The 14450-nt window shown below is 44.6% G+C and overlaps 2 long non-coding RNA genes across 3 annotated transcripts; both read left to right on the top strand.

Annotated features, from left to right (window-relative positions):
* The first annotated feature begins 378 nt into the window (after nucleotides 1-378).
* LOC144382864 (uncharacterized) lies at nucleotides 379-6751 on the top strand. Its single transcript, XR_013450353.1, has 3 exons — nucleotides 379-533; nucleotides 2838-2985; nucleotides 5750-6751. It is a non-coding gene; the product is annotated as an uncharacterized LOC144382864 (long non-coding RNA).
* A 121-nt stretch (nucleotides 6752-6872) lies between these two features.
* Nucleotides 6873-13472, top strand: LOC144380071 (uncharacterized). 2 transcript variants are annotated; one of them, XR_013443839.1, is made up of 3 exons: nucleotides 6873-7194; nucleotides 10514-10656; nucleotides 13281-13472. It is a non-coding gene; the product is annotated as an uncharacterized LOC144380071 (long non-coding RNA). The 2 variants fall into 2 exon arrangements; XR_013443840.1 differs by lacking the exon at nucleotides 6873-7194 and having other exon boundaries at nucleotides 10389-10656.
* Nucleotides 13473-14450: the final 978 nt, after the last annotated feature.

Here is a 14450-nt window from a genome sequence, read left to right as displayed (position 1 = left end):
TGGCTCAAAGCTTGGGCGGAGCTGACTCCCAGACCCAGTTCAGCAGAGCCCAGACACATTGAAAGGACCCCTTTGCCTTCAGCCTGGTCTGGATCCTTTATACACACGCTGCTCCTCCTGCTATGAAAGCAAAACATACATCCTCTTTCCAGCCCGTTTCCCTCTCATCTCTCATCTCCTCCCCCCTCCGAGGCCTCTGATGCCCCCACTTGCCAGGGCAACACTGTGGGCATGGAAGGGAGAAGGGAAAGATCAGGGGAGGGAAAAAGAACAACTCCCCTGCAAATCTCCAGGATCTGGCTTCAGCATTAAATTCAAATGGCCAGAGATTAGATTCTGCAGGCATAAGCCACTTACATGCAAATTTTGGCAAATCATATGCAAATATCACATGTGACTCTGCCCTGGATTGCATCTGCTTAGAGCAGGCAAGTAGAGCTCATTGGTGAAGTGCGTTCAAGATGCGGGGACACAGGAACAAGAGAGGAGAATGGGGGATTCTTCAACTCCAACTGCATGCCGGCAACTTTTACGTATGTCATTTGCTCAACCAGCACTTCTTGAGTGGCTGATGTGTGTCTGGCATGGTGATGGAGGCAGTGAGATCAACAGGAAGCAGTGCGCCCCCCTCCCAGATCTTCTAGATAAGTCAGGACACAAACAAGTGCGGTGAGGGGGTTTGCAATGGGAAGGCCATGCTTTGGAAAGACAGTGATGGTCACGTGTGCAGGATGCTGTGGGGACACAGGGCAGGCCATCTCATCAGCGCAGGGCATCTGGAAACCTCCTGGAAGCGGTGATGCCTGAGCTGAGCTTTGAGGGATTAAAAGGAGATACTAAGTGAATGAGGGTTTTGTATTTAGGGCCACGGGTGCAGCTGGTGGATGAGTGTGGCGCTGGGAGGGGTGCATGGGGGGGGGAGTGAGGAGAGGGGGGCTGGTGAGATTCAGGAGCTGGATCATCAAGGGTTTCAGCCCTGAGCTAAGAAGGTGGAGGTCTAGCCTGAAAAATGAGGGTGTAAGCAGGAGAATAATGAGAAAAGGAGGTGTTTCAGGAAAGCTTGCGGACTGCAGCGTGGGGCGAGGGCCGGAGCCGGTCCAGATGGGGCAAAGAGGCTGGTTGTGAGGGCTTAGACTGGGCAGTGGTGGGAGAGACCAGGAGGTGGACATTCTCAGGAAAATGATGTAGGGGCCCAAAGGAGTAGGATTCTGTGATCAGTCAGTCGTGGAGGGTGATGGTAGGAGAGGGATCCTGGATGATTAGCAGGTCTGAGCCTTGGGTGATAGACCTAGGACCGTGGGAGAAGCAGGTGGAGGGCAGTTCTATCTTGGACATGTTTGGCTTGAGGAGCTGCAGGGGACTCAAGAGTCATATCCAAGATGCAGGATGCCTCTCACTGTGTTGGGTCAGGTTCTCCAGAAGCAGGTGTTTCATCTGAGTGTAAGAATTGCATTACAGAAGAGCTCCCAGGAGAAACTGGTAGAGGTGTGGGTGGGTGGGGGTGGGGGTGTCCGGGAAGGGGACAAGGGCTAATGTCACACAGACACATCCAGATGACAACTGCTTCGCTTCCACCAATGAACTATTTTCATTCCTAGTTTGCAGGTGGGAACGCTCAGGTGCAGAGAGACTCCTGGCCAGGGCCAGGGTGCTAATATATTAGCAAAGAAACTAGGATTACCAGGTCCATCTGCCTCCAGACCCCATCTCTAGACATCATGATCCGCTGCCCCAGGCCTTCCAGGGGAGGGAGCATCCCGGCAAATGCTGCAACTGTCTTGGAAAATTTGTGGGGTGAAGTCAAGGATAATATTTTAGGTTTGTTAGGGGGTCACTTAATTTCCTTTGGCAAGAACATGGAAAGAGCCAGAGCCCAGACTCTGTGCAGGACAGATTGTCCTGGCCTCCCAGCTGCCCCAGTCAATGGGAGACAGAGGCTGGGTTCTGACAGTCCTGTTGCTAGTGGTTCCTGCAAGGGCAGTTTTGCAAACAATGCTGAGAAGCTGATTGTGGCAATAAATTACCATGTTAAAAGGAATTATTTTTATCATGGTGTTCTGGGGCCTTGAAGAATGCAGCAAACAAAGACAGGTTGAGTGGACTATTCTGTTTGTGTGGGCCTAGGGTGGAGGCCCAGATGCAGGAGTGTGTGTGTGTGTGTGTGTGTGTGTGTTCACATTCTTGCCTGCTCCTCAGCTTGAAATGCATTATGCAGGCGCTGGGCCCTCACCCTGGGGGGTTTCACAGTAGTCTGAGATGACCTCTTCCCCAGAGACCTGCCTGCCCAGGACACAGCAAGAGAAACACTCCTTAGGGGATGATGTCTGAAGAGCCTATGGTTGAGACTCTTAACTCTAGGGAACAAACTGAGGGTTGCTGGAGGGGAGGGGGTGGGGGATGGGGTAACTGGGGGATGGGCATTAATGAGCGCGCTTGATGAAATGAGCACTGGGTGTTGTAGGCAACTAATGAATCACTGAATTCTACCCCTGCAACTAATAATACAGGATACTGTATGTTAACTAAATTGAATTTAAATTAAAAAAAAAAATTTTTAAAACAACAACAACAACAACAATAACAACAAGAGCCTATGGTTGGTCTTGATCCGAGAGCTACCTGACCTGAAGTCTGTGGCTTTCCCTGGCCATCTTCCTTTGGAAAGACTGGCCAGGAAAGGCGCTTTCAAATGTCCAGCTGAGGTAGAGGTGGGAGCCTCTGCCTTGTTTGAGGAGAACACATCCCAGAATACTCTGAGTTACACGCTGTTCAATGTGTCAACTTTTGGTTAAAGCTAACATACTCAGAGCTGAGCAGGCCCATGCAACAGCACTCAGGGAAAGAAAACAGAACATGACCAGCTCCCCCAGGAGCTCCCTCCTGCCTCCTTCCCGTCACTGCACAACCAGCCTGAGCTCCTCCTGACTTGCAACAGCAAAGATCAGCTTGGCCTGCCCTTGTGCATGATATAAAGGAATCACACAGGTACGTTCTGAAAGGAAGATTATAAACTTGAGTCCTGTAAAGTAAATGATAGGCTTCGGTCGGGGTTACTTGTAATTTAAAGGAAACTTCTGGTGAAGTCTTTTGTAATTGGATTAATTGTCCTTGGACCTGAGCCTTGTGCACACTAAGGTTTCATAACACTGAACATGTCATTCAGGATTAGAGATTCATTTAGGGTCCTGGAAAATGGCCCATGTTGCAGACAGCCTAGCAAGGAATCACCAACTGAGTTTTTATGAAACAGGACCATCTTGCATTGCCTTCGGCCTTAGATTATTGATTCTCAACCTTGGCTGCGCATGGAAACCCCCTGGAGAGCTTTAAAAAATATTGATGCTAGGGGGTCTCTCCCCAGAGGTTCTGATGGTTCAACTTAGATAATTTGGGGCTTTTCTATTCTCAGAGTTGACCTGTAGGGTGTGAAAGAAAACACCTGTTCTGACACTTGTTAAAGATGGGAAGGCAGACTTAATTCAGTGGGACCACTGCAACGGGGTCTTGCAGTAGGGTAGAGAGAGGGGGCTCAAGTCTGAATACAATCAGGAAAAGTGGGGACTTACAGCCAAGGAGCAGGGTGGAAAGGGTCAGTAGTTGGAAAATTACTAAAAGTGTAGGGTAATTCCTTGCTCAACTGACCTAATACGATTCTTGCTGAAGGCAGGTCCGGGTGATCAGACACTACTTTATTAGACAAGGAATTGGATCAAGGTTCAAGGGTGATCAGAAGTTGAGGGTGGGGGAGTCTAGCTAAACTATCTTCATAGCATTCTTTTTAATGCTTGGGCCATGCAAAGATAGACACAGAAGTCCAAAAGTTGAGGCCTCAATGGAAAGAAGATTCACAGGAGCCTGACTGTAGTTTGGTCAAGGACACTTTTTTAGTCAAGGGTATGGATCTGGGTAGAGAAAGTTCTGGGTGACTCCAGGGAGGAAGCATATGATGCATTTGCTACCAAGATGTTGAGTTCAGTGCAGACCCAGAGAAGAGGTCACTTCTCTACTCTCCTCCAGTGACAGCCCAGGCCCCTCTAGACTGAGATTGTTGTGATGACGATGGGTGGGGGGAGGAAGAGGAGGGTGAAAATCATGTGGCCTGGGAAACGTTGCTTAGTATCTCTGAGGCTGTTTTTTCATCTATAAAATGGGAGATAATATTAACCCACAGGTTTCCTGGAAGCACTAAACAAGGAAAGGCATGTAAGCCATTTAGCATGGCAATGGGAACATTGTGATTGTTCAATCAAATGTCATCATTGTTAAAAAATGAAAAACAAAAAAAAAACAACCCAACCAAGTAAATTTGTTGATCTAATCTGCTTTATTTTTTATTTATTTATTTTTAAACTTTTTTTTTTTTAAGATTTTATTTATTTGACAGAGAGACACAGCGAGAGAGGGAACACAAGCAGGGGGAATGGGAAAGGGAGAAGCAGGCTTCCCGCCGAGCAGGGAGCCCAATGTGGGGCTCGATCCCAGGACCCCGGGATTATAATCTGAGCCTAAGGCAGACGCTTAACGACTGAGCCACCCAGGCACCCCCTAATCTGCTTTATTAAACGATTCATGATCCAGACAGCAGCTCAGCTAGCAAGTAGAGGGGAGCACCAGGAAAGGCAAGGATTTTAAAGGCAGAGAGAAAGCATTACAAAAAGGAATTTATTAGCAAGGGCTGCGTTGTTTAGGCAAGACCACCGTCCTAAGGGGGTAGCGGGTCTTTCGGAGGATTGCCTGCGAGAAATTCCAGTGTGTCTGGGTAAGGGTTACATTCCGGAGGGGGTTGAAACTGCAGTTAAGCTAGGTGTTAAATCTTGGTTTAGTGACGTTGGGCTTCAGCTTAATTAGCTCCATTATGGCCCCGTGGTTTTCTTTTTAACACCACCTTTATCCCCAATTATTGAAATCTGCCTCAGAGAGAGTATTTGTGACTTTTATAATCTTCAATTAAAATGTGCCCATCTGAGCTTGGCCAGAGAAGAACAGTGACATCACCTAGTATTCTCTGGGCCAGATGGGCCTCTCTTTTCTGGAAACTAGTCCAGAACCTTCAGGGACCACAACCATGAAAACAAATCCCTGGGGCAAACAGTCTTAAAGGTGCAACCACCCCAAAAAGGAGGTCTAGGCCTGCTTAAAAGCACAGGGTGAAAGAAGAGGTGTGTCTGATGGCTCATTCCAGCCTGCGTAAGGCGTGCAAATTGGAGACAGATGAATTTTTCTCAAGAAAAAATTAGTAATTCTCTTCTGAGAACACTGAAAATGTAATGGATTCAAGCCAGAATCCAGAATTTTGTAAAATCTCAAGAAGAAGGAAAAAACTTTCCTAGGGCTGAAAATGTAAAGAGGCACAGCTCCAAGGACTCTGTTGTCTTGGATTTTGATGAAATCCGGGTAAGGTGGACGCAGGGTAGAGATAGTCTAATAGGGAGCTCAAGGTCGTCTACTCACATTCCATTCCAGTGAAGTGAAGGGGAAATTTAAACCCAGCCAAAGGGCAGGCTTTGGGCTAATGTCCAATCCCAGCTGGGTGACGTCCCCAGATGGTTTCCTCTGGGCCTATCATTGTTCATTCCTTGGCTTTTACATTCTGCAGAACTTGAAAAGAATATTTATTTCCTTCTGATAGTCAAGAGCATTCTGTATGTAACATCCAGGGCGATACTGTCTCCATTTACTATACGTATTGTAGAAGATATATTCATAGTGACCTTCTTGCCTTTTAACAAAAGTTTATTTTTTTTCTCAGTATCTACCTCTGCCTCATATGACTCAGAAGAAGAGTCTTACTCCTATCTCCAGCTTCCAGGATAGATCCTGATTTGATAACCCGTATCCTTCCCAATGATTGCTTAGTTAATGGCACATGCCTCTATTTTAGCCGATGAGAAGGGAGAGGAAATTTGCTGCGTGTCTCCAGGAGACTTTGTTTTGTTCCTGAGTCGACTTGGAAATTTCTGTGTCTGAAAATGACTCTGGCCACTGCTGCTGTGATCTTGCTCCTAACCCAATAATGAAACCCCTTAAGACCACAGAGTGCAGTGATGGAAAGGACCTGGATCCTGAGTGACACGGTGGAGTTTCTGAGTATGCTGACTGGCACCCGACCTCTGGACCTCCAGTTATGTGAAGGAATGATTTTCTGTGTTGCTTAGCGTTTCCTGTTACTTGCAGCCCAAAGCATCCTAAATGCCGGATGAGGGGGACTCAGACGCTTGGGACTCAGAGGTTAAGTGAATTGCTTGTGGTCACCCAGCTATTAAGTAGTAAAAGACCATACTGAAACCTACATTTCCCTACTCCTTATCCAGCTTTCTGCTTTCCTCCATCCCAAAGCGGCAATTTCACTCTTAGGAAATTAATCACAGGGTGTCCTGACATTGAATTGAATGCCCACATCTCATTAGGCCTTAGGGAGGTTAATAAAACAATGGCCAGCTATGGGTCCTGGCCTGTAGCAGACAGAGCTGTCCTTCCTCACTGAAACCAAGCATGAGCCCCATGCAGAGAGATGTGGAGGTCTTGCCTGTCTCTCTGATTTCCCTCCCTCTGCCATCTTTGCTGAAATGTCCGCCCCATAACTTTTCTCAGCCCAGGCATCATATATTCTGATTTCCAGTTGCTCTAACCCATGCAGAATTGACCCACCTTTGCTTCAGACATCATGGTGGCATCTACATGCTCTTATCTTATCCCCAAGGTGCCTAACTGCACAATGATTTTACACATCTGTTGTGTCACGTGCTTTCATCTACAAGAATAGTGACTTAAATAATTAGGGAATTCGTTTCCCTACTTAATGAGAAGTTTCGTGGTTGGCAATTCCAGGGCTAGTTTAGCCATTCCGTCCTGCATCGAGGATCCAGGCCCTTTCCTTCCTTGTACGTTCCTTACCATGCTTTGTATATTGGACACGATTCTTTCCACCATCAGAAATGGCTGCCATGGCCCCAGATGCCATGTCATCACACAGTGAGGTACAGAAACAGGAAAAGAAAGGGGACAGAAATCCTCACACCTTTCTCTCTCTTATTTTTCAGAGAAGACAATCTCTTCTCAAAGCTGCCTGAGAATTTGCCTGAGGCCACAGAGCTGGTGCTATAGTGGAGTGGAGATTTAAATGTGACTCTGGACTGTCCAATAGAAATATAATGCAAGCTACGTATGCACTTTAAATGTAGCTATGTTTAAAAAGTAAAAAACAGGTGATATTAATATATTTTATCTAACCCATGTATCCAAAAGATTATTTCAACATGCTGTCAATCTATGAATTACTTTTTTTTTTTTAAAGATTGTTTCTTTTTTTTTTTTTTAAAGCAATCTCTATATCCAATGTGGGGCTCGAACTTACAAACCCAAGATCAGGAGTTGCACACTCCACCCACTGAGCCAGTCAGACGCCCCTCAATCTACGAATTATTAATGAGATCTTTTACATTTTTTAATACTAAGTCTTTGAAATCCAGGGTGACCTTTATACTTACACATTGAGTATATCTCAATTCAATCACTATATTTTCATTGGAAATACTTGATCTGCATTTGTAGTTATAAAATTTATATTGAAAAACATAGATATACATGCCCAAGTTGTTCCAAATAGACTAAAAGTTTCCCAATAGCTGAATCAAGTAGCAGTTTTCACATTTACAATTAAATGGATCAAGTTCAATAAAATTAAAAATCCAGTTCCTTAATCATGGTAACCACATTTCAAGTGACTAAATGTATGGGGCACCATAGTTCTGGACCCTGTATGCTTAAGCTCATTTTTTTTTAAAAAGATTTTATTTATTTGACAGAGACAGACACAGCGAGAGAGGGAACATAAGCAGGGGGAGTGGGAGAGGGAGAAGCAGGCTTCCTGCCGAGCAGGGAGCTCAATGAGGGGCTCGATCCCAGGGCCCTGAGATCATGACCTGAGCCGAAGGCAGACACTTAATGACTGAGCCACCTAGGTGCCCCAACTTAAGCTTATTTTAATCAAATTCTCTGTGCCCTAATACATAGTAATGTGTTAGCAGGTGTCCACTTATATTTAGGTGGTGCACAATTTCTATAGTTAGAAGACTGGCCTTGTAGTTGTTGCCCTGTTTCAAATTAGCTATGTGACCTCAGGTGAATCACTATGTTTCTCTGGGCCTCTATTAACTCACTTGTTAATGAGGGACTGTAATCTTCAGCATCTCTTCTAGCTCTAAAATGATGTATTATTTCTCTCTTCTAGAAGGGGAAGGAATGAGGACATTATTAAAGCCCCGGCACTGAGGCACACACACATTCTCTCCGGTGAAATATATGAACATTGGTGTGGCCAGTCTCTGGCATCTGTCGAAAATGTTGTGGGCAGGCAGGACTCACATGGCATCTCTTCCTGTCATCCAATACTGAGAGTCCGCTCAGTGTATCTTTTTCCAGAATGCTCGGGACAAAAAACACTGAGGTATTGTCTGGGCTCCAAATACCAGGAAATATTGCTAGTTTGTTCCGTGTTCCCTTTCATACACCACCTTTTAAGGAAGAAAATCCTATACGTGGACAGAAACTCCTACATCGGTTTGTGCCATGGCTCTGAGTCACTGGGTTCCTGGACCAGGCTCTGTCCTTTTATATGTGAAAGAAGGGACCCTTGGTTCTCCCAGACTCTCCTCCTGTGAGTGTGTTTATACTGTGTGCTCCTGGCTTGTTAGTCAGAAAGGGGCTTTTGGTTTATCAGATAGCATAAAACCTCGACTATATTTTAACTCCAGAGCTACACAAGAATGGTCAGGGGATTCAAGTCAAACTGAAGAATAACTATTGAAGCTTGAGGCTCAGCACTCCACATAATAATTGGGGTTGACCCAGAACTTGCCTTTTGAATGGAGGATGTGGGGCTGTCAGTGGGATAAAATTTTAGGGCTCTGTGGGAAGGACCCAGTTCTCAAAAACAATTTTCCCAGACTGGTGACTTTTTACTACTAGAAGTTCATTTTTTTGGGTCCCCTAAGGTAGGCGTAGTGGAAATAGCCTCCTTGCCCACAAATGAGAGAGTCTAGCCTTAGATTTGAACTTTGGAGAAGAGGGTTACTAAGAAATGAAATGGGAGCAGAGGGCAAGAAGGGGGCAGCCGGAACCAAGAGGACACTAAAGGAAGATGCTAAAGGTTGTCAGCCATTTTACATTAAGCTAATGCCATACTGGAGTTTATACAGACCAGGAAATACATAAAGAACCTGTCCCAGGTTATGCTCTGCTTAAAGGAAAGAGGAGTGTGGGGTTTAGTTCTCTCCTTTCTTTAATCAGAATGGCAATTGGCTTATTTTCTCATCTATTCATTCATCTTTTCATCCATCAGTTGTGGCAGATTGCTTTCCAAGATGGACACCGCCAATTCCTACTAATGGGCTCTGCAATTTCAATGCGTGAATGCATGGGAAAGGGGGGGATTCCTCACCCCAACAAGCAATTCCCCCGTACTGGCTGGGTATCCTACAGCTTGACCCAGGTCTGACAGTATTCTACCCCAAGGCATTGGGGTGAGATGCACAGATTGCACAGGTGAGGGTTTGGCCCTACAAGACCACCTCCACTGCAGCTGTCAATGGGAAGTCCATGTTGGAGGTTCCCATGACCCCTTCCTTGACTTGGGTTAATTTACTAGGGCAGCTCACAGAACTCAGGAGACCCGTCTGCTCACTAAATTACTGGTTTATTTTAAAGGATATTAAAGGGCGCCTGGGTGGCTCAGTCATTAACGTCTGCCTTCGGCTCAGGTCATGATCCCAGGGTCCTGGGATTGAGCCCCGTGTTGGGCTCCCTGCGCCTCGGGAAGCCTGCTTCTCCCTCTCCCACTCCCCCTGCTTGTGTTCCCTCTCTTGCTGTGTCTCTCTCTGTCAAATAAATAAATAAAATCTTTAAAAAATAAAAAGGATATTAAAGGATGCAAATCAACAGCCAGATGAAGAGATACATAGGGTGAGGTCCCAAACAAAGGAGTTTCTGTCCTTGTAGAGTTTGGGGTCCCTCAGGGTGGCAAGTGGAAGTGTTCTGGTTCACCGTCTGGAAGCTCTTTGAACCTGTCCTTTGGGGTTTTTATAGAGGCTTCACTGCATAGGCATGATTGATGAGATCATTGGCCACTGGTCATTGATTCAGCCTCCAGCCCCGCTTGGGACTGAAAGTTCCAACCTTCTAATCACATGGTCGGTTCTCATGGCAACCAGCTCCCCTCCCCCACCCTTAGGTGTGGTCCAAAAGTCACCTTGTTAACATAACAAAAGGCACCTTAATAGCTATCAGCACTTAGGAAATTCCAAGACTTTTTTGGTTTCTGGGCCAAAAGCAAAGACAGAGACCAAATATATATTTCTTATTATAAATCACAATATCACACCTGCCCTCCCTGTACAAACATGCCACTCTTTCCATCAAGTGCTGGGTTTATTTTCCCCTCCCCTCGATGCTGTGGAGAGGCTGTTTTGGGACTTCCTTTGATCAATGGAATATGCTAGAAGTGACACTGTGCCAGTTCTAGGCCCAGTCTTTAGGAGGCAGTGTAAAGCAGCTCGGGATAGGTTACTGGATGAGAAGGCACATGGAGAAGGACAGGACATGCAGAGGAGCTTGACGTACCAGACTCTTCTGGGACCTTCCCACCCCGTCTGGAAGCAGGTGAGTGAGTGACCCCAACTAGTGCCACATGGAGCAGAAGAACACTGCCCATATTCACAGAATCATGAAAAATTTGCATTGCTGTGGTTCTAAGCCATGATGTTTTGGGGTGGTTTGTCATCCAGCAGTACATAACTGAATGTTTACCATATGCTTTTGGCAGCTATGTTTAAGGGGGTTCCCTTTTACTCCAATTTTCTAGGTTTTTGACCATAAATAGGAGTTGAAATTTGTTAAATGATCTTTTCTGCCTTTATTGAAATGATCATGTGATTACTTTTCTCCTTTAATCTATTAGTCTTTGATTTGCTATGAAAATTTTGATAGCTTTTTAGCAGAGGTCTTGCACATTTTTCATTAAATTTATACCTAAATGTTTTGTTTTTTGATACTATTATAAATGGTATCCTAAAAATTATTTATTTTCTAATTATTTGTGACAGTATATGCCAAGAATGTTGATTCTTATATATTGACCTTGCATTCTGTGGCTTTGCTAAGCTCACTGATTAGTTTTAGTAATTTTTTCGAAGATTCCTTAGGATTTTCTATATACACAATCATAGAGTCTACAAACAGGGATGGTTTTACTTCTTCCTGGCCAGTGTTTATGCCTTTTGATTTTTCTTGCTTTATTGAAATTGCTATGATTTCTTAAACAATGATGGATAGAAGTGGTAAGAGTTCATATCCTTGCCTTGTTCCTGCTCTTAGGGGGGGAAAAGTATTTATTTTTCATCACTAAGTACCATGTAAACTTTAGGTTTTTCATAGATGCCCTTTATCAGGTTGAGAAATTTGCCTTCTAGTCATTATTTGCTGGAAGTTTTTATTTTGAATGGGTGTTGAATTCTGTCAAATAGTTTTTCTTCATTAATGAGGCATAATTCTTTTATCCTGTTAATGGGAGTGAATTACAATGTGGTCTGCAGCCTCTAAGATGGTCCCCAGAAACCCTCTCCACCTGGTATTCATGCCTTTGTGTAATTCCCTCTCCTGAGAATTACCTGGCCTTAGTGATTTGCTTTATAATGAATATAATGCAGGAGAGCTGGGGGCACAGGACTTCTGAGATTAGGTTATAAAAAGACTGGGGCTTCCCTCTTGGGTGACTTCCCTCACTCATCTGCTCTGAGGAAAGCCAGCTGCCATGTTGTGAGCTAACCGTGGAGATGTCCACATGGCACGGAATAGAAGGAGCTTTGGCCAAGAGCTAGAGAGGAACTGAGGGCTTCAGTCCAAGAACCCATAAGGAATTGAATCTTGCGAGTAACCACATGGGTGACTTTGGGAGCAAATCCTTTCTCAGTTAGATCTTCAGATGAGACCACCACCTTGGCTGACCTTTTGACTATAACCTCATGAGAGACTCTGTGCCAGAGAACCCATTAAAAGGCACCTGGATTGGGCGCCTGGGTGGCTCAGTCGTTAAGCGTCTGCCTTCGGCTCAGGTCATGATCCCAGGGTCCTGGGATCGAGCCCCGCATCAGGCTCTCTGCTCCGCGGGAAGCCTGCTTCTCCCTCTCCCACTCCCCCTGCTTGTGTTCCCTCTCTCGCTGTGTCTCTCTCTGTCAAATAAATAAATAAAATCTTTAAAAAAAAAAAAAAAGGCACCTGGATTCCGCACCCACAGACAGTGAGAGAATAAATGTTCATTGCTTTAGGATGCTAAATTTTGGGGGTTATTTCTTTATGCAGCAAGAGATAACTAATATATACATCAACTACTTTTTGAATGCTAAATAAATCTTGCGTTCTTGGGTTAAATTCCATTTGGTCATGATATATTTTCCTTTTATACCTTCTTGGATTTGACTTAGTAATATTTTTTAAAGATTTTTGTGTCCAGGCTGATGAGGGATATTGGTCTGTATTTCTTTTGTAATGTCTTTGTCAGCTTTTGATATTAGAGCTATGCTGGCCTCAGGAAATGAAATCTTTCCTCCTCTATTTCTTGAAAGAGTTTATGTAAGATTCATATTATTCCTTCCTCAAATGTTTGCTGGACTTCACCAGTAAGCCTACAGCTTTCTTCTAGTAAACCCCCTTTTCTCCCCTTAAGTATAAATTCAATAATCTTATAGGTATAGGTCTATTCAGATTTTGTTTCTTCTTAGATCACTTTTTCCCCTTCTCCAGCTTTAAAGATCAAAACCGAAAGTATATGGGTTGTCTATCAAAAGAAAGGCAACCATGGCATAATAGGAATTCCTAAAGTTGCTTAGTACAACAGGACTATGCAAGGTAAAACGAGCATGTTGGGTGGAAATGCATTTGTAGAGAAGAGTTCAAGGGACCAAGATGGTGGGAAAAGGCAGCCTGGATGAAAGAGTTCTGTTGGAGCAGAAGAATGAGAAAGTTTTAGGAGTTTTAGGGTACTAGAGAGTTGAGAGCAGAAGAATTTAATGAGTTGTTATGGCCTAAATAGGATTCCCTGGTATCTGTGAAAGAAACAAGCATTAAAATTAAAATTTGTGTCCTACCAAGCTGAAGTGAAGTCTTTTAGGACACCACCACTATGAGTGTTTGGGACATAGGGCAAGAGGGATGAATGCTTTGTAAGTATTGCAATTCCTTTGCTCTGTTTAACTTCCTGAACTTCATTAAAATAACTTTTTTTCCAGGGGAGCCTGGGTGGCTCAGTCAGTTGAGCATCTGCCTTCAGCTCAGGTCATGATCTTGGGGTCCTGGGATCAAGCCCCACATCAAGCTCCCTGCTCAACAGGGGGTCTGCTTCTCCCTCTCCCCCCTGCTTGTGCTCTCTCTCCCTAACTCTCTCTCAAATAAATAAAATAAATAAATAAATAAATAACCTCTTTAAAAAAATAACTTTTTTCCTGAACTTCATTAAAATAACTTATATACTTTGCTCCCATTGCTTCATAATACATCGCTCCAAAACTTAGTGACACACAAGAACCATTTGTTATTACACTCACGGATTCTTTGGGTCAGGAATTTGAACAGGACATAGTAAGGGCAAGTTGTCTCTGCTCCACGTGGTCTCAAAGTCTCAGTTCTCTCTAACACCTCTTTTTCTCTGCCCACTATGCTTTCCGGGTCGGTTGAAAGCCTTAGCTTCCTTAATACACTCTGCATTTCTCTTGCCAAGGTCCTTCCTCCACACACACATGCTTCCCAGCCCAGAATGCTCTTCTCATATGTCCTTGGCTGATCAATTTCTTCACTTTTGTGGGGGGGGGCTGGTTAGATGGGGTCCTTCCTGACCTTTCCACCTGTTTAAGTGCCCTTCCTCTGGGTTCCCATCATTCTATGTACTTCCCTATCATGAAACATATCATGTGTAACTTTCTGATTCTAATGTCCAACTCCCCAACCAGGTTGCTTGCTCTGTGAAGCTAGAGATGGCCTCTGTCTGTTCAAGGGCTATCCCTGGCAGCTGGCACATATTTACTAGTTGAATGCATTAATAGACAAGGCAAGCTTTGTTATTCCCATTTTACAGAGGTGAAAACAGGGTGGAGGAGAATAAGAGCCAGCCCAAGTCATGGTCAGTTCTTGACAAAGCTGAGTCTAAGTGCAGGTCATGCCGCCAACCCAACACCCTCATGCATTCTGGAAACAGGTCATCAGACAGGTTTGTGGCAACCCCCCACAGCTTTGGTGCTTGTTACTCTGCCAGCTGTGTCCACTGTCTTTCCAGCCTGGACATGCCAGGCAACTGGGACCATGGCAGAAAAAGCCCCAGTTATTAACTTATTTTTATTCATTTTTCCATGAACCACCCAGCAGAAGATTATGCCATTAACTTGTCTTGGTAAGTACAGCTAGAG

This window comes from Halichoerus grypus, chromosome 1 (genome assembly GCF_964656455.1).
Source record: "Halichoerus grypus chromosome 1, mHalGry1.hap1.1, whole genome shotgun sequence".
In the NCBI taxonomy this organism is placed as follows: domain Eukaryota; kingdom Metazoa; phylum Chordata; class Mammalia; order Carnivora; family Phocidae; genus Halichoerus; species Halichoerus grypus.
Note: the sequence above shows the minus strand (reverse complement) of the source record. Positions and strands in the feature narration are given on the sequence as shown.